Source organism: Pseudophryne corroboree, chromosome 3 (assembly GCF_028390025.1).
Source record: "Pseudophryne corroboree isolate aPseCor3 chromosome 3, aPseCor3.hap2, whole genome shotgun sequence".
In the NCBI taxonomy this organism is placed as follows: Eukaryota; Metazoa; Chordata; class Amphibia; order Anura; family Myobatrachidae; genus Pseudophryne; species Pseudophryne corroboree.
The window spans coordinates 717896172-717916597 of record NC_086446.1 but is presented as its reverse complement, the minus strand read 5'-3'; the positions used below and the strand labels follow the sequence as shown (position 1 = coordinate 717916597).

The following is a 20426-nucleotide window of genomic DNA, read 5'->3' as shown; positions in this document are numbered from 1 at the left end:
ACCGGAAAGGGGGCCAAAACCTGTCTGGTTTGGCCACGTTTCCGACAGAAGCACGCTGATCGGCAGCTATTCCCCCAATCCATGTGCTTTCCGACAAGTCGAATTCTCCGACTTGTCGGATAATTTGGGGGTATATTGAATAGGTTGGAACCCCTTCCGACCTAATTTTTTTTTTAAACTGCCGTCTTTCCGACTGTCGACAGCTTTCGACTTCAATTGAATATACCCCATAGTGACCGGTACTGTACAGGAGAGTCTGTTTTTGTTTTTTGTAAGGAAAACTTCTGCCTTTCTGGGGTGTGTATACATGTGTAATTGATTATAATTAAAGCCAGTGTGTAATATATGAAATGTGCATTTAGTTTCTAAAGCACCCCTAATTTGCATAGATGTACAAATGGCTAGAATGCAATACTTATTGATATACGATTTGTCCACATAATATTAATGAAAGCTGACATCTGATTTTATGTCTGTGCTCTGGTGAGGCTAGGTTTAACTGTGCAGACCTGTTTGAACCTTTGAAGTAAAGCCAAAAGGCCACCCTTCTTTAAATAGCTATAGGAAGTGTTTTCAGAACAGTAAATCCAGGCATGTATGCAAAGACGGGTCTATGAGGAATTATGCACACCGCCTCCTCTATAAACACTTCATCTGTAGCTGTTGCTTTCAGTTGTACAATCCTTGTGCTCTCGTTTCCACATAGGGAAGTACTAAGGTCCCTTATTGGTTATGTAATGTTTGATTGTGATACAGATATTACAGATGCATAATTAAAGGAGTTTGCAGATCTTCACAAATGTGTTTTTTTTTTTTATATAGTGTTAAACTATCATCAGCGTATAAAATGTTCTAATTTTGGAAATTTGTACAGAATGCAACAAAGAACATTTCTTATTTAAGGAGTTTTGAATCCCGATTTATAGATTACCTTCTTTCGAGGTCCATTGTAATTAACACTTCAAATTAAGGTCTTCAGTATAAAATATATTATTGCTATTGTACATTTAACGTTATGTATAGAGATGCTATATTCCACCGTAGTGGGGCAGCACGGACGGTGCAGTGGTTAGCATTACTGCCTCACAGCACTGCGGTCATGGGTTAGATTCCCACCGTGGCCCTAACTGTGTGGAGTTTGTATATTCTCCCCGTACTTGCGTGGGTTTCCTCCGGGTACTGTTTTTTTTTTTTTTCCCCCGCAATCCAAAAATATACTGGTAGGTTATTTGGATCCCCAACAAATTTAACCCTAGCAAGAATGTGTCTACATGTGGTAGTGAATATAGATTGTGAGCTCCACTGGGGCAGGGACTGATGTAAATGGCCAAATATTCTCTGTAAAGCGCTGTGGAATATGTGTGCGCTTAATAAATAACTGGTAATACCGCCTGTAAGAAGTGGGGTGAAAACTGTATGAAGAGGCAATGTCTTTCATTCCTCACCTATTTGCAGACGCACTATACTTGTGACATGTGCTATGAATTACTGCAGACAATGGTCGATGAAGCGGAAAACTGTATCTAAGCCATGATGAGTGTTTCTCTATAATGGTTATTGGAAGATTAACCAAAAGGCCTATTTGGATTTACCTGATGAGAAAATCTGTCTCTTCCGAACTGTAACCACACTTTATCATAATTCTATTTGAAAAGCGAAGCCAATGACATCCGTTGCTCCTGGCTGAGGATCATGGCACCTGTTCCCGAGATTGGTGGTCTTTGGGGCGGATGGTGATTGATTTTTGGAAATGATTAGTGGATTATTCACATATTCCAGGAACAGAGGATGAGGTTAGCCTTATCATCTTCTTCTTCTTCTTCTAAGCCATTTTACACCAGGCTTAGCGGTTTTATTACTTACTGAGCTAAGCAGTGTATTTTATTTATTTGCATGCCGTTCTGCGGCTTACTGTGTAATGGGCATTATTGGGGTGTGTCCCTGTATGCCAAGATGAATCTCTTCAGGAAGACCTTATGATTCCGCTGGCTGATTTGTAGCATCCAACTTGTGTGGTCCACTTATAGTTGTGCCCCATAATCTGCTATGCGGAAGACCCTTGTGTGGTGGTCTTCTTCACGGCTTTCATAGGGAGGCGGTTTGCACGTCTCCAATGCAGAAAATAAATCCAAGTGCGTATAGATCCATCTAGGTGGGCACTAGCCTAATTCGTGCCGACTGTCACAGGGTGGATTGGCCGTAAATGATTACAGCTGTGTCTATGTAATGTCTGTAGGGGTTGAGCTCACCGATTATCTGTACTGGGATTCCTAGTAGGAACATTTTTTATGAATTAATAAAGGTGTTCTCAATGCAGGTCGGTGAGGCTTGCTAATTTTCCTATATGCATTTAGTGACCAGCTCATCTCATTTGGTGCCAGCGCAGAGTTTCCTGTTCCTTTCCTGTAAAACTTTCCCAGAAACTCCTGCACCGCGGTCATTAAACACGCTCTAAATGGGGCTTTGTGGGAACATGATCATTTTTAGCGTCAGTGTTTTTCAAAGAACAGGATGAGGTGGTGGCGTATTCCCTAAATTAAGGCAACCTCATGGTGGGCATTTTCTGCGGTTTGATTCCGGTCATGCATGGTGTGGGTTTAGGTTCAGCCACACTCTAAAGATTTATTCTAGAATTGACATTTAGTAGGCATTGCATGAGCTGAAACGGACAGAGATAGACTTGGAACTATTTATCCCAACGTGTAACTGGCTATTTAGGTGAAGTATTTAGTAGTTGCACCAAATGTGCCGTCACTCTGTAGCATTCATCCAGTCCTGCATAACATCATTACATAGTCCTTGTGTGTGACATGGAAACAGTTTACTTTAAAGGACTTTTATTGAGCTCAGGAGAGTGCTGAGGGCTACAATTTTTGAATATAACCTTCTTTTTTATTTTCATTTTGGTTACTTTATAACAAGGTGTTATAATCTTCACTGCACTCCAATATTATTGGAACTAATGCTAATACTTGCCGCTCTAAGATCACCACTAATCTAATTGCGTGAGGACAGTTCTGATGTGGAGTTTTCCTGCACTCTAAAAGGAAGCCCCGCACCTAATGGTACAATGATATCCTATCACAAATTTACCTACAGGTAGCAGCCACTTAGCACAGTAAGCAGATTTGCGGTTGTAACTGGAAGGGTATACACCAGGCAGGTACTGCCACTCCTCCTTAGGGTTATAATCAACCAGACTTCTCTACCCCAAGGCTTATCTTATACCAGGCAGGTACTGCTGCTTCTCCCCAAGCATACGAGGGGTGTGCAATAAGTTTCCGGATGTACAAAAAAGTATTACGTTTAAAAAAAAATAATAAAAAAAATAATGGTGAACATTATTTTTTTCCCCCTAATGATTAGCCAGAGGAGTCTGCTTGGTGAAACTGGTAGGTCTCCTACATACTGGATGAAGGTCTCCACTGCAGCTTCCAGTGACTCAAAACTAATCCCACGCACCTTGTGCTTGATTTGTTGAAACACGAACAAGCCGCAGGGGGCCATGTCTGGACTGTACAGTATGCCAGATGACCAAACTCCTGGATGTGTTCATGGGACAAAAAATCCTCCACTTTCCTGGACTTGTGGGTAGGTGCATTGCCGTGATGGAGAAGGGCACCACAAGTGCCTGGAAATGACTTCCAGCACTTGCAGCAGGCATTGGGCTGGTGTACCAGTTCCCAGTAATGGTGGGCTGCTGGACAAGTGGTGTGGTAGCTACACAGCACTTATCCGCAAAAACAGCCGCCGTCTATTTGGCCAGGCTACGCTCTCATAGGAACTTCTGTAGCTCCGCCTCCAACTGGGGTCCGTTGGGCCGACTGTTTGGTCTCAGGGTTGAGATTGTAGGTCCAGGATTCCTCGCCACTGATCTCCCAGACAGAGATTGAGAGACTGTCACTAAGTCGCCTGAGCCTCCTTCTGCTGTTGGGGCACCCAACATGCAGAAACCTTGCTCAGGGCAAGCTTTTTGTGGAGTATCGAGCAGATAGGCATCTTATTTGGATCTATCTCCTTCTCTAACTGGGCCACAGTCACACTAGCGTCCACCTCGGCTATAGCCCCCATGACAGCAACTCTGTCCTCTGTGATGGTGGACACAGGTCGTCTGCAGCATTCCTCGTGTTCAAGGGACCATCTCCTGTGCCGACATTATGCTAACCACTTAAACACAGTGGTTCAGGGAGGTTCTTCCACCCCAAAAGCAGCTCCCAGTCTGTCAAAACTCTCCTGATGTAACTGAGCACTCTTGTAGTCGTAGAAGATCATGGCTCTCCAGTGGCCTCTGTTGCGCTCCATCACGAGTTTGTGAGGGGAGTTAACATGCTGACTACTTTTGTGTGCAGTTCTGCTTATGTATGGTTCTGTACCTTGACATTTCTCAAGAACTTAAGTCAGAGATTACAGTTCACAACCAGACAGGTTGTGCCTACTCCACTTACGCACTGCTCATTTGGAAACTTCTTGCACACCCCTCGTATATGTACCAGGCAGGCACTTCACTCCGAGTCCTTAGGCATATAATATAATAGATACTACGTCTCTTCCACAGGCATATACTATACAACACTGGTATTGCCTCTCCTCAGGCTTGTAATTTATGAGACAAGTACAACTTCTCCTCTCTAGCCATATAATGCACCAGGCAGGTATTCCCTTTCTTCCTCAAGAATAGACTATACCATACAGCAGGCATGTCCAAACTGTGGCCCTCCAGCTGTTGTGAAACTACATATCCCAGCATGCCCTGACACAGTTTTGCTGTCAGAGAATGCTAAAGCGGAGTCAGGGTATGCTGGGATGTGTAGTTTCTCAACAGCTGGAGGGCCGCAGTTTGGACATGCCTGCCATACAGGTACTGCTTCCCCCTCTCCAGGGATCTACTACACAAGCCAGGTACTGCTGCTCCTCCTGGGATATAATCTACCAGGCAGGTACTACTACTCCTATTATGGCATCTGATATGCTTCTCCCTCCCCAGGAATGTAAACTATCATTCATGAACCCACAGATTATTGTACCAGCCTGTGATCCACCCATTGCTACTACAAGTAGTATACCAGCCATATATATAGTAGTATTCTATGTGTTTATAAGCACAGCAGCCTGCCGTCCCTGTCTCTGTGCAATGTAAAACCACACTAGGTCTATTCATGAAGCGGTGAAAAGTATGGAGAAGTTGACCATGGCAACCAATCAGCATTGAAGTAAGATTTATAATTTGTATACTGTGCAATTGTATGGAGCAGCTGATTTGTTGCCATGGGCAACTTCTCCACAGGCTTGCTTCTCCACTTTTTTTTCACTGCTTCATGAATAGATGTTACCACTACTGCAGTTGCCGTAGACCACATGAGCTGGCTGCCCAGATGTGCCCAGCCCCGGCACACACTACATCATAGGTCTGCAAACTAGGTCCTCATTACCCCACACAGTGCATGTTTTGCAGGTAACACAGCAGGTGCACAGGTGTATTAATTACAGACACATTTTAAAAGGTCCGCAGGTGGAGTAAATTTTTCCGCTTGTGATTCTGTGAGGAGACCTGGAACACATGCATTGTGTGGGGTAATGAGGACCGAGTTTGCAGACCTATGCTCTACATCAGTGGTTCTCAAACTCTGTCCTCAGGACCCCACACGGTGCATGTTTTGCAGGTAACCCAGCAAGTGCACAGGTGTATTAATTACTCATTGACACATTTTAAAAGGTTCACAGGTGGAGCTAATTATTCACTTTTGATTCTGTGAGGAGACCTGCAAAACATGCACCGTGTGGGGTCCTGAGGACCGAGTTTGAGAACCTGTGCTCTACATGAACATGTTGTTCTTTGCTTTTTTTCTTTTCTTTTCTTAGTGTCTGTCAAGGGGGCTGTAAAACTGTTTTATTTAAACACAAGCTGAAAGGGTAAATACGTATTTTGTAATTGGAGTTTACTTTCTGTATGTTTCTATAAATACTCATGGAGACGGCTGTCCTGATGCCAAGTCTAATATGGAAAAATAAATAGCCCAAAAACTGCCATCCGGTAGTAATGCTTCATGAACACTGGTAGGGCTCAGATTTGCATTCCCAAACCATAACTTTACTCTATTTATTTTACATGTCCTAATAGAACATTTATTCTCTCCACAAGAGCATCATTCAGACTGTTTGTGGCGTTCTAAATAAATCTTTTTAGTATAATGCTTTTTGCCTGTATAGCGTTTATTTTTGTACAGTTAAAGGTGTTCATTTTAGATTTTGTTTCTTATGCCTCACCAAGTGCGGTTAAACCCTAAACATTATGATTTAAGGGAGGATGAGGAAAGATAATTATATAACCAGAAATAGACTAATGTAAACACAGACTTTTTTGTCTGTTCTGGTGACCTATTGGCTCCCCTTGTATCTGAAGATGGGGGTTTAGACCTTTTTACGTGGCCGCCTTTCTTCCAGTCTGTTTTTAAAGGAGTATGTTATACAGTATTGCGCTCCATTTTTAGAGACTGCTAAAAATAAAGAAATGCAGATTTCAGCTGCGCCAGGAATCTTGTTCCTGTTGAATTCATCAAACTAAGATGGTAATTACAAGCATTAGTGCTACTCATTTAATCTTAAACCAATTGGAGTCCATTAAATTGAGTTACAGAGAGCAAAGGTCAAACCCTGGGAGCTAAAGCTCCTTTAGCTTCTCAACCCAGAATTTCCATCTGGGCCTGTAAATTGCACAGCAGGTCTGCTGAAAATGATGTTTCAGTTTCACAAACTGTAGCAATATGCTTTTAAATGCTTTGTGGCTTTCAGTACTTCCCTTGGCTTTGTGGACTACAGGCTGCGTAGTCCTGTTTATCATCCTTTTAGGATGACCATACGTGTTGGTAGGATCAGCAGGTGACACAACTGAGCTTGAACAAGTCTTAGGCCGGGGAATGCATGACTTGATAAATGCTAGCTAGGAGCAGGCTAGTTACTTCGGCCAACTTATCTACTTTACTTTTCAGAAGGTTTTATATATTTCCCCTTTTTAAAAAGAAGAAATGTGACATTTGGTTAGCTGACCAACCGTGCCACAGCCTTCCTCATCTGGTCAGTCCTTCTCTATGACTCAGAATTGTAAACTTGGCAGGTGCTGTCACATTAATGTTAAACATATGTTATCATGTGTGGATCACCTGCACACGGGTTTTCAAAGGCAATACCTCCACCAAGCTTATTGGCTATTAAACACCTAGGGAAGTACTGACGCTTGTTGCATTAAGATGGGGAAGACTTTGGCACAATGCCCATATTATCTAATGTTAGCTAATGTTGCAATGATGTTCCTTTTTTCTCTAACGTCCCAAGTGGATGCTGGGGATTCCGTAAGGACCATGGGGATTAGCGGCTCCGCAGGAGACTGGGCACAACTATAAAGAAAGCTTTTAGACTACTGGTGTGCACTGGCTCCTCCCACTAAGACCCTCCTCCAGACTTCAGTTAGATTCTTGTGCCCGGCTGAGCTGGATGCACACTAGGGGCTCTCCTGAGCACCTAGAAAGAAAGTATATTTAGGTTTTTTATTTTACAGTGAGATCTGCTGGCAACAGACTCACTGCAGCGAGGGACTAAGGGGAGAAGAAGCGAACCTACCTAACAGGTGGTAGTTTGGGCTTCTTAGGCTACTGGACACCATTAGCTCCAGAGGGATCGACCGCAGGACCCGACCTTGGTGTTCGTTCCCGGAGCCGCGCCGCCGTTCTTACAGAGCCAGAAGCAACGAAGAGGTCCGGAAAATCGGCGGCAGAAGACTTCGGTCTTCACCAAGGTAGCGCACAGCACTGCAACTGTGCGCCATTGCTCCTCATGTACACCTCACACTTCGGTCACAGATGGGTGCAGGGCACTGGGGGGGGGCGCCCTGAGGGCAATATATGACACCTTGGCTGGCAAATATACATCATATATAGTCCTAGAGGCTATATAGATGTAAAATTACCCCTGCCAGTATTCCAGAAAAAGCGGGAGAAAGTCCGCCGAAAAGGGGGCGGGGCTTCTCCCTCAGCACACTGGCGCCATTTTTCCCTCACAGCTCCGCTGGAAGGAAGCTCCCTGGCTCTCCCCTGCAGTCTGAACGCTACAGAAGGGTAAAAAAGAGAGGGGGGGCACTAAATTTAGGCGCAGTATAGATAATTTATATATATAAGATATATAAAAAAAGCAGCTATAAGGTAAAACACTCATTGATAGTGGGATCCCAGTGTTATATAGCGCTCTGGTGTGTGCTGGCATACTCTCTCTCTGTCTCCCCAAAGGGCTTTGTGGGGTCCTGTCCTCTGTCAGAGCATTCCCTGTGTGTTTGCGGTGTGTCGGTACGGCTGTGTCGACATGTTTGATGAGGAGGCTTATGTGGAGGCGGAGCAGATGCCTGTAAATGTGATGTCACCCCCTGCGGGGTCGACACCTGAGTGGATGGTGCTGTGGAAGGAATTACGTGATAGTGTCGACTCCTTACATATAAGGTTTGACGACATACCAAATGTGGGACAGCCGGCTTCTCAGCCTGTGTCTGCCCAGGCGTCTCAAAAGCCATCAGGGGCTCTAAAACGCCCGCTACCTCAGATGGTTGACACAGATGTCGACACGGATACTGACTCCAGTGTCGACGACGAGGAGACTAATGTAACTTCCAGTAGGGCCACACGTTACATGATTGGGGCAATGAAAAATGTGTTGCACATTTCTGATGTTACCCCCGGTACCACAAAAAAGGGTATAATGTTTGGAGAGAAAAAACTACCAGTAGCTTTTCCTCCATCTGAAGAGTTAAATGAAGTGTGTGAAGAAGCGTGGGCTTCCCCTGATAAAAAGCTGGTCATTTCTAAGAGGTTACTAATGGCGTACCCTTTCCCGCCAGAGGATAGGTCACGCTGGGAAACATCCCCTAGGGTGGATAAAGCGCTCACACGCTTGTCAAAGAAGGTGGCACTACCGTCTCCGGATACGGCCGCCCTGAAGGAATCTGCTGATAGAAAGCAGGAGGCTATCCTGAAATCTATATATACACACACAGGTGTTATATTGAGACCGGCTATAGCTTCAGCCTGGATGTGCAGTGCTGCTGCTGCGTGGTCAGATTCCCTGTCAGAAAATATAGATACCCTAGACAGGGACACTATTTTGCTAAACGTAGAGCATATAAAAGACGCACTTTTATACATGAGGGATGCACAGAGGGATATTTGCCGGCTGGCATCCAAAATTAGTGCAATGTCCATTTCTGCCAGGAGAGGGTTATGGACTCTGCAGTGGACAGGTGATGCAGATTCCAAACGACACATGGAAGTTCTGCCTTATAAGGGTGAGGAATTGTTCGGGGATGGTCTCTCGGACCTCGTTTCCACAGCAACAGCTGGGAAGTCTACATTTTTACCCCATGTTCCCTCACAACCAAAGAAAGCACCGTATTATCAGGTACAGTCCTTTCGGCCCAATAGGGGCAAGCGGGTTAAAGGCGCGTCCTTTCTGCCCAGAGGCAGAGAGGTAGGGGAAAGAAGCTGCAGCATACAGCCAGTTCCCAGGAGCAAAAGTCCTCCCCCGCTTCCTCTAAGTCCACAGCATGACGCTGGGGCTTCACAGGCGGAGCCAGGTACGGTGGGGGCCCGTCTCAAAAATTTCAGCAATCAGTGGGCTCGCTCACGGGTGGATCCCTGGATCCTTCAAGTAGTATCTCAGGGGTACAAGCTGGAATTCGAGACGTGTCCCCCCCGCCGTTTCCTCAAATCTGCCTTGCCAACCACTCCCTCAGGCAGGGAGGCAGTGTTACAGGCAATTCAAAAGCTGTATTCACAACAAGTGATAGTAAAGGTGCCCCTACTTCAACAAGGACGGGGTTACTATTCCACAATGTTTGTGGTACGTACCAAAACCGGACGGTTCGGTGAGACACATTTTAAATTTGAAATCCTTGAACACATATATAAAAAAATTCAAGTTCAAGATGGAATCGCTCAGGGCGGTTATTGCAAGCCTGGACGAGGGGGATTACATGGTATCGCTGGACATCAAGGATGCTTACCTACATGTCCCCATTTACCATCCTCACCAGGAGTACCTCAGGTTTGTGGTACAAGATTGTCATTACCAATTCCAGACGTTGCCGTTCGGTCTCTCCACGGCTCCGAGGGTCTTTACCAAGGTAATGGCGGAAATGATGATACTCCTTCGAAAGAAGGGAGTTTTAATTATCCCATACTTGGACGATCTCCTGATAAAGGCGAGGTCCAGAGAGCAGTTGTTGGTAGGGGGGTAGCACTATCTCGGGAAGTGCTACAACAGCACGGTTGGATTCTAAACATTCCAAAGTCACAGCTGGTCCCTACGACACGCCTGCTGTTTCTAGGGATGGTTCTGGACACAGAACAGAGAAAAGTGTTTCTCCCGGAGGAAAAAGCCAAGGAGCTGTCATCTCTAGTCAGAGGCCTCCTAAAACCAAAACAGGTGTCGGTGCATCACTGCACGCGGATCCTGGGAAAAATGGTAGCTTCCTACGAAGCGATTCCATTCGGCAGGTTTCATGCAAGAACCTTTCAGTGGGACCTGTTGGACAAGTGGTCCGGATCGCATCTTCAGATGCATCGTCTGATAACCCTGTCTCCGAGGACAAGGGTGTCTCTGCTGTGGTGGCTGCAGAGTGCTCATCTTCTAGAGGGCCGCAGATTCGGCATACAGGACTGGGTCCTGGTGACCACGGATGCCAGCCTTCGAGGCTGGGGGGCAGTCACACAGGGAAGAAGCTTCCAAGGACTATGGTCCAGTCAGGAGACTTCCCTGCACATAAATATTCTGGAACTAAGGGCCATTTACAATGCCATAAGTCAGGCAAAACCCCTGCTTCAAAACCAGCCGGTACTGATCCAGTCAGACAACATCACGGCGGTCGCCCATGTAAATCGACAGGGCGGCACGAGAAGCAGGACGGCGATGGCAGAAGCCACAAGGATTCTCAGATGGGCGGAAAATCACGTGTTAGCACTGTCAGCAGTGTTCATTCCGGGAGTGGACAACTGGGAAGCAGACTTCCTCAGCAGGCACGACCTCCACCCGGGAGAGTGGGTACTTCATCCAGAAGTCTTTCAAATGATTGTAAACCAGTGGGAAAAGCCACAGGTGGACATGATGATGGCGTCCCGCCTAAACAAAAAGATAGAAAAATATTGCGCCAGGTCGAGAGACCCGCAGGCGATAGCTGTGGACGCTCTGGTAACACCGTGGGTGTACCGATCGGTTTCTGTGTTCCCTCCTCTTCCTCTCATACCAAAGGTACTGAGGAAAATAAGGAGAAGAAGAGTAAGAACTATACTCATTGTTCCGGATTGGCCAAGAAGAGCGTGGTATCCGGAACTTCAAGAAATGATGTCAGAGGACCCATGGCCTCTGCCGCTCAGACAAGACCTGCTGCAGCAGGGGCCCTGTCTGTTCCAAGACTTACCGCGGCTGCGTTTGACGGCATGACGGTTGAACACCGGATCCTGAAGGAAAAGGGCATTCCGGAGGAAGTCATTCCTACGCTGATTAAAGCTAGGAAAGAAGTAACCGCAAACCATTATCACCGCATATGGCGAAAATATGTTGCGTGGTGTGAGGCCAGAAAGGCCCCAACGGAAGAATTTCAGCTGGGCCGGTTCCTGCACTTCCTACAGTCAGGGGTGACTATGGGCCTTAAATTGGGTTCCATTAAGGTCCAGATTTCGGTATCGATTTTCTTCCAGAAAGAATTGGCTTCACTACCTGAAGTTCAGACTTTTGTTAAGGGAGTGCTGCATATTCAGCCCCCTTTTGTGCCTCCTGTGGCACCTTGGGATCTCAACGTGGTGTTGGATTTCCTAAAGTCACATTGGTTTGAGCCACTGAAAACCGTGGATTTGAAATATCTCACGTGGAAAGTGGTCATGTTGTTGGCCTTGGCTTCGGCCAGGCGTGTTTCAGAATTGGCGGCTTTGTCATGTAAAAGCCCTTATCTGATTTTCCATATGGATAGGGCAGAATTGAGGACTCGTCCCCAGTTTCTCCCCAAAGTGGTATCAGCTTTTCATCTGAACCAACCTATCGTGGTGCCTGCGGCTACAAATGACTTGGAGGCTTCCAAGTTGTTGGATGTAGTCAGGGCCCTAAAAATTTATGTTTCCAGGACAGCTGGAGTCAGAAAGACTGACTCGCTCTTTATCCTGTATGCGCCCAACAAGTTGGGTGCACCTGCTTCAAAGCAGACTATTGCTCGCTGGATCTGTAGTACGATTCAGCTTGCACATTCTGCGGCTGGACTGCCGCATCCTAAATCAGTTAAAGCCCATTCCACGAGGAAGGTGGGTTCTTCTTGGGCGGCTGCCCGAGCGGTCTCGGCTCTTCAACTTTGCCGAGCAGCTACTTGGTCGGGGTCAAACACGTTTGCAAAATTCTACAAGTTTGACACCCTGGCTGAGGAGGACCTTGAGTTCTCTCATTCGGTGCTGCAGAGTCATCCGCACTCTCCCGCCCGTTTGGGAGCTTTGGTATAATCCCCATGGTCCTTACGGAGTCCCCAGCATCCACTTAGGACGTTAGAGAAAATAAGAATTTACTCACCGGTAATTCTATTTCTCATAGTCCGTAGTGGATGCTGGGCGCCCATCCCAAGTGCGGATTGTTTGCAATACTTGTATATAGTTATTGCTTAACTTAAGGGTTATTGTTGAGCCATCTGTTGAGAGGCTCAGTTGTTATCATACTGTTAACTGGGTATTGTATCACGAGTTATACGGTGTGATTGGTGTGGCTGGTATGAGTCTTACCCGGGATTCAAAATCCTTCCTTATTGTGTCAGCTCTTCCGGGCACAGTATCCTAACTGAAGTCTGGAGGAGGGTCTTAGTGGGAGGAGCCAGTGCACACCAGTAGTCTAAAAGCTTTCTTTATAGTTGAGCCCAGTCTCCTGCGGAGCCGCTAATCCCCATGGTTCTTACGGAGTCCCCAGCATCCACTACGGACTATGAGAAATAGAATTACCGGTGAGTAAATTCTTATTTTTTTTTTTTTATAAAGCAGAAAGAGAGAATCATTTTAAATGTAACATTTTTCGTAATTCAGTGTAAAATGAGAAATCTGTTGTGGTAAGACTGGCGCCTTGTTTTATGTTTCAGGTTTTTGTTTAGAGGCAGATAATGGGCCTAATTCAGACCTGATCCCTGCAGCAACATTGTTCTCTAATGGGCATAACCATGTGCACTGCAGGGGGGCAGATAGAACATGTGCAGAGAGAGTTCCCCAGTGCACATGGGGGGTCATTCAGAGTTGTTCGCTCGTTGCCGATTTTCGCAACGGAGCGATTAAGGCGAAAATGCGCATGGTACGCAGTGCGCATGCGCTAAGTATTTTAGCACAGAACTTAGTAGATTTAATCACGTCCGAACTAAGAATTTCCATCGTTGAAGTGATCGGAGTGTGATTGACGGGAAGTGGGTGTTTCTGGGCGGAAACTGACTGTTTTCTGGGAGTGTGTGGAAAAACGCAGGCGTGCCAGGATAAAACGCGGGAGTGTCTGGAGAAACGGGGGAGTGGCTGGCCGAACGCAGGGCGTGTTTGTGCCGTCAAACCAGGAACGAAACGGGCTGAGCTGATCGCAGTGTAGGAGTAAGTCTCGAGCTACTCGGAAACTGCTAAGAAGTTTCTAATCGCAATTCTGCTAATCTTTCGTTCGCAATTCTGCTAAGCTAAGATACACTACCAGAGGGCGGCGGCCTAGCGTGTGCAATGCTGCTAAAATCTGCTAGCGAGCGAACAACTCGGAATGACCCCCATGGTTTTGCCTATTAGAGAACAATTTTGCTGCTGTGATCAGGTCACATATTCCGCAGCGCTTTACAGAGAATATTTGGCCATTCAGATCAGTCCTTGTCCCAGTGGAGCTTACAATCTATATTCCCTATCACATGCACACTCCGACACACTAGGGTTAATTTTTGCTGGGAGCCAATTAACCTACCAGTATATTTTTGGATTGTGGGAGGAAACCGGAGCACCCGGAGGAAACCCACGCAAATACGGGGAGAATATACAAACTCCACACAGTTAGGACCATGGTGGGAATTGAACCCATGACCTCAGTGCTGTGAGGCAGTAATGCTAACCATTACACCATCCGTACAGGCCCATTGTATCAACAATTATAAATCTGACGATCACATTCTTATAAACAACTAATGCGTCATGCATATCCTAAATGGAATATTTGTTATCCTAACTTGCAAAACCAATATTTGTCTTCAAAACAGTGGTGGTTGCCCAAAGGAATGAAGAGCATTTGTCTGCGCCCATTTGATGTGGTGCTAAAGGCTTCTCCACGGGAGCATCCCTTCTACTCTGTGTGTCTGTCTGTTTAAATCTGATTAATCTCCCCGTCTTTGCTGTGAAGCATACATCGTGCGTAGCCTGCAGTGATGGCAAATTGCTCTCGTTGGGTTGCAGGAATCCGATATTACTTAGCCGCAGATGAATATCTTGTCTCTGTGTTCTGAATTGCTTCGTATGACCTTTTTATATATAGTGTTATTTCTGATCTGTCAACTTGCGTGCATTGCTTTATCTGTCAAGCTTTAAGATTTCTGCTTTGTTTATGTGCTGTTCTGTTTAGCCCTTGGCACATTTTGGTGATATGATCCCTTTTTTTTTCAGCACAGAATGAATTTGGTCTTTTTCAAGTAAAGGTCAATTTGAGAATGTACGTAAAAGATATGTAGAAAGTTACTAGTTTTTTTTTTTTAATGTATTTTATTTTTTATTGTAAATAACAAACACCATATGCATTATAGGAGGAACAATAAGAAACCTCATATGTATTATAGCAGGAACAGTGGGAAACACTATTTCTCGAACGTCCTAAGTGGATGCTGGGGACTCCGTAAGGACCATGGGGAATAGCGGCTCCGCAGGAGACTGGGCACATCTAAAGAAAGCTTTAGGACTAACTGGTGTGCACTGGCTCCTCCCCCTATGACCCTCCTCCAAGCCTCAGTTAGATTTCTGTGCCCGACGAGAAGGGTGCACACTAGGGGCTCTCCTGAGCTTCTTAGTGAAAGTTTTAGTTTAGGTTTGTTATTTTCAGTGAGACCTGCTGGCAACAGGCTCACTGCATCGAGGGACTAAGGGGAGAAGAAGCGAACTCACCTGAGTGCAGAGTGGATTGGGCTTCTTGGCTACTGGACATTAGCTCCAGAGGGACGATCACAGGCCCAGCCTGCATGGGTCCCGGGGAGCCGCGCCGCCGGCCCCCTTACAGAGCCAGAAGAGCGAAGAGGTCCGGAAAAATCGGCGGCAGAAGACGTTCCTGTCTTCAATAAGGTAGCGCACAGCACTGCAGCTGTGCGCCATTGCTCTCAGCACACTTCATACTCCGGTCACTGAGGGTGCAGGGCGCTGGGGGGGGCGCCCTGAGACGCAATAAAACAGGATAAAAATACCTTACATGGCAAAAAATACATCACATATAGCTCCTGGGCTATATGGATGCATTTAACCCCTGCCAGAATATACAGAAAAACGGGAGATAAGGCCGCCGAAAAGGGGGCGGAGCCTATCTCCTCGGCACACTGGCGCCATTTTCCCTCACAGCTCAGTTGGAGGGAAGCTCCCTGGCTCTTCCCTGCAGTCACTACACTACAGAAAGGGTTAAAAAAAGAGAGGGGGGCACTAATTAGGCGCAGTATTAAAACATACAGCAGCTATAAGGGGAAAAACACTTATATAAGGTTATCCCTGTATATATATATAGCGCTCTGGTGTGTGCTGGCATACTCTCCCTCTGTCTCCCCAAAGGGCTAGTGGGGTCCTGTCCTCTATCAGAGCATTCCCTGTGTGTGTGCTGTGTGTCGGTACGTTTGTGTCGACATGTATGAGGAGAAAAATGATGTGGAGACGGAGCAGAGTGTCTGTAACAGTGATGTCACCACCTAGGGGGTCGACACCTGAGTGGATGTACTGTTGAAAATTACGTGACAGTGTCAGCTCTGTATAAAAAAAACAGTGGTTGACATGAGACAGCCGGCTACTCAGCTTGTGCCTGTCCAGACGTCTCATAGGCCGTCAGGGGCTCTAAAGCGCCCGTTACCTCAGATGGCAGATACAGACGCCGACACGGATACTGACTCCTGTGTCGACGGTGAAGAGACAACCGTGATTTCCAGTAGGGCCACATGTTACATGATTGAGACAATGGAAAATGTTTTATATATTTCTGATAATACGAGTACCACCAAAAAGGGGTATTATGTTCGGTGAGGGAAAAACTACCTGTAGTTTTCCTGAATCTGAGAAATAAAATGAGGTGTGTGATGATGCGTGGGTTTCCCCCCGATAACAATTGATAATTTCTTAAAAAGTATTGGCTGTATACCCTTTCCCGCCAGAGGTTAGGGTGCGTTGGGAAACACCCCCTGGGGGGGATAAGGCGCTCACACGCTTGTAAGAACAAGGGCTCTACCCTCTCATGAGATGGCCGCCCTTAAGGATCCTGCTGATAGAAAGCAGGAGGGTATCCAAAAATGTATTCACACACATACTGGTGTTATACTGCGACCAGCAATCGCCTCAGCCTGGAGGTGCAGTGCTGGGTTGGCATGGTCGGATTCCCTGACTGGAAATATTGATATCCTAGATAAGGATAGTATATTATTGCCTATAGAGCATTTAAAAGATGCATTTCTATATATGCCTGATGCACAGCGGAATATTTGCCGACTGGCATCAAGTATAAGTGCGTTGTCCAATTCTACCAGTAAAATGGTCAGGTGATGCGGATTCCAAACGGCATTTGGAAGTATTGCCTTTGAAAGGGGACATTTGGGGTCGGTCTTTTAGACCTGGTGGCCACGGCAACAACTGGGAAATCCACGTTTGTACCCCAGGTCGCCTCTCAAAATAAGACGCCGTATTATCAGGCGCAGTCCTTTGTTGGCAAGCGGACAAAAGGTTCCTCTTTTCTGCTCGTGACAGAGGGAGAGGAAAAAGGCTGAAGAGATTACCCAGTTCCCAGGAACAGAAATCCTTTCCCGCCTCTGCAAAAGCCCTCAGTATGACGCTAGGGCCTTACAAGCTCAGGCATGGTGGGGGCCCGTTCTCAATGAATTTCAGTGCGCAGTGGGCTCACTCGCAAGTAGACCCCTGGATCCTTCAGGTAATATCTCAAGGGTACATATTGAAATTCGAGACGTCTCCCCCTCGCCGTTTCCAAAAGTCGGCTTTACCGACGTCTCCCTCTGACAGGGAGGCAGTTTTGGAAGCCATTCACAAGCTGTATTCCCAGCAGGTGATAATCAAGGTACCCCTCCTGCAACAGGGAACGGGGTATTATTCCACACTATTGTGGTAACGAAGCCAGACGGCCCGGTGAGACCGATTCTAAATCTAAAATCTAAAATCTTTGAACACTTACATACAGAGGTTCAAATTCAAGATTGAGTCACTCAGAGCAGTGATTGCGAACCTGGAAGAAGGGGACTACATGATGTCTCGGGACATCAAGGATGCTTACCTTCATGTCAAAATTTACCCTTCTCACCAAGGGTACCTCAGGTTATGGTACAGAACTGTCACTATCAGTTCAGACGCTGCCGTAGGGATGGTCCACGGCACCCCGGGTCTTTACCAAGGTAATGGCCGAAATGATATCCCTTCGAAGGAAGGGAATTTTAGTTATCCCTTACTTGGACGATTCCCTGATAAGGGTAAGATCCAGGGAACAGTTGGAAGTCGGTGTAGCACTATCTCAGGTAGTGTTGCGGCAGCACGATTGGATTCTCAATATTCCAAAATCGCAGCTGATTCCGACGACTTGTCTTCTGTTTCCTAGGGATGTTCCTGGACACAGTCCAAAAAAAAAAAAAAGTGTTTCTCCCGGAAGAGAAAGCCAGGGAGTTATCCGAGCTAGTCAGGAACCTCCTAAAACCGAACCATCAATGCACAAGGGTTCTGGGTAAAAATGGTGGCTTCCTACGAAGCAATCCCATTCGTTAGATTCCACGCAAGAACTTTCCAGTGGAACCTACTGGACAAATGGTCCAGGTCGCATTTTCAGATGCATCAGCGGATAACCCTGTCACCAAGGACAATGGTATCCATCATGTGGTGGTTGCAGAGTGCTCATCTTCTAGAGGGCCGCAGATTCGGCATTCAGGACTGGGTCCTGGTGACCACGGATGCCAGCCTGCGAGGCTGGGGAGCAGTCACACAGGGAAGGAATATCCAGGGCTTAGGGTCAAGCCTGGATACATCACTTCACATAAATATCCTGAAGCTAAGGGCCATTTACAATGCTCTAAGCTTAGCAAGACCTCTGCTTCAAGGTCAGCCGGTGTTGATCCAGTCGGACAACATCATGGCAGTCACCCACGTAAACAGACAGGGTGGCACAAGAAGCAGGAGGGCAATGGCAGAAGCTGCAGGGATTCTTCGCTGGGCGGAAAATCATGTGATAGCACTGTCAACAGTATTCATTCCGGGAGTGGACAACTGGGAAGCAGACTTCCTCAGCACGACCTCCACCCGGGAGAGTGGGGACTTCACCCAGAAGTCGTCCACATGATTAAAAAACTCGACAGGTATTGCGCCAGGTCAAGAGACCCTCAGGCAATAGTTGTAGACGCTCTGGTAACACCGTGGGTGTACCAGTCAGTGTATGTGTTCCCTCCTCTGCCTCTCATACCCAAGGTACTGAGATTGATAAGATGGAGAGGAGAAAGCACTATATTCGTGGCTCCGGATTGGCCAAGAAGGACTTGGTAACCGGAACTTCAAGAGATGCTCACGGAGGATCCGTGGCCTCTACCTCTAAGAAGGGACCTGCTCCAGCAAGGACCCGGTCTGTTCCAAGACTTACCGCGGCTGCATTTGACGGCATGGCGGATGAACGCCGGATCCTGAAGGAAAAAAGGCATTCCGGATGAAGTCATCCCTATCCTGATCAAAGCCAGGAAGGATGTAACCGCAAAAACATTATCACCGCAATTGGCGAAAATATGTTGCGTGGTGCGAGGCCAGTAAGGCCCGACGGAGGAAATTCAACTGGGTCGATTCCTACATTTCCTGCAAACAGGAGTGTCTATGGGCCTGAAATTGGGGTCCATTAAGGTTCAAATTTTCGGCCCTGTCAATTTTCTTCCAAAAAGAACTAGCTTCAGTCCCTGAAGTTCGGACGTTTGTAAAAGGGGTACTGCATATACAGCCTCCTTTTGTGCCTCCAGTGGCACTTTGGGATCTCAATGTAGTTTTGGGTTCCAAATGTCACATTGGTTTGAACCACTTAAATCTGTGGAGTTAAAATATCTCACATGGAAAGTGGTCATGCTGTTGGCCCTGGCCTGGGCCAGGCGCGTGTCAGAATTGGCGGCTTTATCCTGAAAAAGCCCTTATCTGATTTTCCATTCGGACAGGGCGGAATTGAGGACTCGTCCTCAGTTTCTCCCCAAGGTGGTTTCAGCGTCTCACCTGAACCAGCCTATTGGTGGTGCCTGCGGCTACTAGGGACTTGGAGGCCTCCAAGTTGCTAGACGTTGTCAGTGCCCTGAAAATATATGTTTCCAGGACGGCTGGAGTCAGGAAATCTGACTCGCTGTTTATCCTGTGTGCACCCAACAAGCTGGGTGCTCCTGCTTCTAAGCAGACTATTGCTCGTTGGATTTGTAGTACAATTCAGCTTGCACATTCTGTGGCAGGCCTGCCACAGCCAAAAATCTGTAAATGCCCACTCCACAAGGAAGGTGGGCTCATCTTGGGCGGCTGCCCGAGGGGTCTCGGCTTTACAACTTTGCCGAGCAGCTACTTGGTCAGGAGCAAATACGTTTGTAAAATTCTACAAAATTGATATCCTGGCTGAGGAGGACCTGGAGTTCTCTCATTTGGTGCTGCAGAGTCATCCGCACTCTCCCGCCCGTTTGGGAGCTTTGGTATAATCCCCATGGTCCTTACGGAGTCCCCAGCATCCACTTAGTACGTTAGAGAAAATAAGAATTTACTTACCGATAATTCTATTTCTCATAGTCCGTAGTGGATGCTGGGCGCCCATCCCAAGTGCGGATTGTCTGCAATACTTGTACATAGTTATTGTTACAAAAATCTGGTTATTATTGTTGTGAGCCATCTTTCAGAGGCTCCTCTGTTATCATGCTGTTAACTGGGTTCAGATCACAGGTTATACGGTGTGATTGGTGTGGCTGGTATGAGTCTTACCCGGGATTCAAAATCCTTCCTTATTGTGTACGCTCGTCCGGGCACAGTATCCTAACTGAGGCTTGGAGGAGGGTCATAGGGGGTGGAGCCAGTGCACACCAGTTAGTCCTAAAGCTTTCTTTAGATGTGCCCAGTCTCCTGCGGAGCCGCTATTCCCCATGGTCCTTACGGAGTCCCCAGCATCCACTACGGACTATGAGAAATAGAATT

General features: G+C 46.7%; 1 protein-coding gene across 4 annotated transcripts in view; it reads left to right on the top strand.

The window, feature by feature from the left end:
• Positions 1–20426, top strand: part of INPP5A (inositol polyphosphate-5-phosphatase A) — a 911370-nt gene that overhangs the window by 139281 nt on the left and 751663 nt on the right. The gene's annotated exons all lie outside the window — the stretch shown is intronic.